The sequence below is a fragment of the Phymastichus coffea genome, unplaced genomic scaffold (assembly GCF_024137745.1).
Source record: "Phymastichus coffea isolate CEN01 unplaced genomic scaffold, Cenicafe_Pcof_1.1 PCOF00008, whole genome shotgun sequence".
Taxonomy (NCBI): Eukaryota; Metazoa; Arthropoda; class Insecta; order Hymenoptera; family Eulophidae; genus Phymastichus; species Phymastichus coffea.
In genome coordinates, this window is record NW_026706819.1 from 5825001 (window position 1) to 5828826 (window position 3826).

Here is a 3826-nt window from a genome sequence, read left to right on the forward strand (position 1 = left end):
ATTAGCAAGCAATATCACTGTCAAATGCACTAAATGTGGTGGTCTGAAAGTTGTTCACACAAATAAAGTAATGCCTCAGAATGATGCAAATTTGGATGGTCATACTTATTCAATTAATTTGAAAGCTGTTATCGGTTAGACTTTATATATACATATTTTTCAACTTTTAATACGACAGTAATTGACAGTAAATTAATTATGTTTTAGGAATGCTTGATGCTGGAATGGGAGAAACTCATATGAATACTCTATTTTCTGCTTTGAATATACCACCTATCAATGCACCTGTACTGAAACGTCATGAGAGAGTAGTAGGTTTAGTAGCTGAAGATCTTGCTAAACAAAGTTGTAGAGAAACTATTCAGTTAGAAAAAAATTTAACGTTACAAAAGGAAGTGTAAGTACCTAACTAAAAAGTGGTAACTGGAACTATGTAAAATGAATCATGTTTACAGTAGATTACTTATAGAATAGTGTGTATAATAAAATTGTACTTATTGTTTAATCAGTGCGTCGTAATACAGCAATTAATTTTCATGTAAATGATATCAAGAATCATGTAAATTGTCTGGAAAAATATACCCCAGGTGACATCGTCCGTACCCGGTACGTACCTGGAGGGTGTTTTTTGGTACTTTGGTACCAAAGCGCGATCGAATAGGGAACGTACCAGATGCGTACCCAGCTGGGGGAAATGTCCGTATTCGTACCGAGAAAGCGGTTCCTGGTACGTACCAAATTGAGTGCCCGAAAGATGGTCAGCCACGTACCCAGCACCGAGTTTTGGGGATGTTCTTGATACGTAGCCAGAACGTCCCCAAACGGATCAAAAAATTTTCCACGGCACAGGTTCACCGACAGGGAACGTAGGCGGTACGGTACCGAGCATGTAACATTGGTACGTTGCCGCCACGCGAGCGGTACGTGGATGGTTCAATTGTTTTCTACGCTGCAGAAACGTATTGAAACTCCCGGTACGTACCAGCTGCGTACCGGGAAGCCAATAAATTTTAGGTACGTTCCCGCCACGTGTACGGTACGCAGCTGTCTTGCTGCTGGAACGTTGCGGGTACGTACCGAAAAAAATTTTCAAAAATCAACAAGTCCGTACCTTTATTCGAATAAACAAGCCAAGTAATTGAAAATAAGATTATTTTATTTTACTAATGCTTAAAATAAGTACATAAATAAATTTTAAGAAATAAGTACATACAAAGAAAAGCGCAATGATAAACTCGCATACAAAATTCTCTGCCTATTCACTACAGACTCGCGCAAACGACTTGCAAAACTCGTACATCTAGATTGCGTATTCAGTTTTTATTGTACAGAGCTCTATTAAACCATTAAGTCCTGAATGGACAAATTTTCACAAGGGTTTTCAACGTATGTACTGTCCCCAAAAATGGTTTGAAAAAACAGTGAGGATACACGTATCCGATGTCAAATTCAATGATCTTTCAGAATCTTTGGTCAGATTTTTCAAAAAAATCTATCTGTCGACGTGTGTATCCGATTTTTCGCAAAAAACATGGTTTTTTGAAAAACAATTTTTTATTATATCGATTTTTCACATAGAGATCATTGGAGATTTTATATTTGAAGTGAAGAAATTGCGTCCTCCAGACCTCATCTTCAAAACGTTGTAACACGTACGTTAATGATTTAAGCCCGAACAACGTTGCGTCACAAATTATTTAAGGGGGAAAGGCTCGGAAGGCACATTCGCTTCGTCGCGAAAATTTAACGAGGGCTATGTCGTCCGGCAATATTGATAATCGCAACTGGGTAAGCTTTAAGATCGGCGGCGACATCCGGCGTATAGGCGTTTTGATCGGTCTCGCATCCCCCACATCTATTACGTGCCTAATCAAATTCGTCACAGCCGGAGCAATTCCGGGTTCCGGTACGATGCGGTGCACCAACACTCGCTCACGTTGCGCGCTCACGTAACTCACGAGTCCCGCACACTCAGCGAATACATGCGCCGTCCCGTCCTCATTATTCACGAAAGGAATCCATTCTCGCGAGCCCCTCGGTCGCCATTCCCGTCTCTCGATGCTGATATCTTGCATCCACGCATTCCAAAAATCCGCGCCCAAGATTAGGTCGTGCGCGCACTGCGCCACGGCACACGCGATCAGCGTCCCGCTCTTTCCCCCTATCTCGAGGTACAATTTCAGATCGCCCAACGGGTCCGGTTCCTCACCCGACACTCCTCTTACAAATATCGTTGGCGGCCTCAACCGTGACCTAAACCTATTTGCCAATCCTGGGCCCACCACCGTAACCTGCGCACCTGAATCCAATAACGCGAGATAATTTTTCCCATTTATTTTGATAGCTAGAAAAAATCTGTTCTCTACTACGGCCACCTGGGCCACGTCGTCATTCTCGCGCGGGCTCGCTAACCGATCATCTGAGCCTGGCTCGGCTCTTCCCTCCGTTACTACGGAAGGCGTCTCCGCCACCCTCGCACGGCTCGCCGGATCCTCGCCCACCGATCCCTGTCGCATCACTCCACTGTACCGCTCACCGGTGTCCGAGAGCCTTGGCGAGGCTCGCGGTGGTTCTGCTTCTCCGCACCCCCCTCGCGCTCCATCGGACCCCTCTCCTACCTGAGGCGCACCCGAGGGCTCCAGGGAGCGTCGCGGCGGCTCGTCGGCCACGCGCTCAACCTGCGCTCGCTCGGATCGCTCACTCATCTTTAGCGCATCCGAGAGCAGCGGGGAGCGTCGTGGTGACTCCCCAGCCACGGGCTCAACCTGCGCTCGATCGGATCGCTCACTCATTTTTGGCGCATCCGAGAGCAGCGGGGAGCGTCGTGGTGACTCTTCAGCCACGCGCTCATCCTGCGCTCGATCGGATCGCTCTCTCACTACTCCTAACTTCCCTTTCCCGACGGTGCAATCTTCCTTTCTTTCGCTTCCTATCGCTTTCCCGAACTGGACATCTTCGAGATCCGACACGTTCAACCGCTCATAACGGCGCGACAGACTATCCCAGAATTCCTCTGACCTACTCTTAGCTATTTCCGGATATACGCCTCCAACTCCGCGCGCCGTTCCCTCAATCGCGGCACTCTTATTCTGGTCCGGCGCCTCGGCCGCGAATAACAACGCAGCCTCCCCAGGCCCGACCTTCTCGCCCCCATTGATTTCCCCGTTACCGGTTCTGGTTGCGCGAGCCACCCTATTCCGGTGCAGCTCAAGCGCCAACCGCGCTCGCCCGAGCCGACTCAAGCAGGGGTCGACGAGCGAGTTTCGGCCCCCGCCTGCGAGTTTCCCTGTTGCGCCAGGCCAGCCGCACACGTGGGGCAGTTCTGGAAGACCGCCCCCGCGGTCCCGCAAACCTGGCAACTAACCACGGCCCCCGGACACGCATTAGCAAAGTGTCCGGCCTGCCTACACCGATAACAAGTGGGGGGCGGCCTACCTCCGTCGCGATTAACGCGATTCGGACACTGCGAACTCCTATGTCCCTTGCCTCCACACGTGAAACAATTACCTCCGAACGCGCGCGAACTCGCGCCAGCGCCATCACCGCCTCGCTGCGCGCCCCTCTGCTGGGGAACTAAACTTGGCGGAACCGGGGTCTGTGTCCGTGCCGCACCCGGATCCGCCGGAACGGCCGAGGTTGCGGAATTATTCGCACTGATTCCCCCGCCGGTTCCGGAACCCGAGGTCGGCCCCCCGCCCCCACCGGGCTGCGCGGCAGCCGTGAGTACCTCGCTCTTGGACGCGTCGCCACTCTTTCCCTTTGACCGCCTCTTAGAACGTCGCGTACCCGATCCGTCCTCTGTTGTCACCTCGGCGCCCTTTTCCGC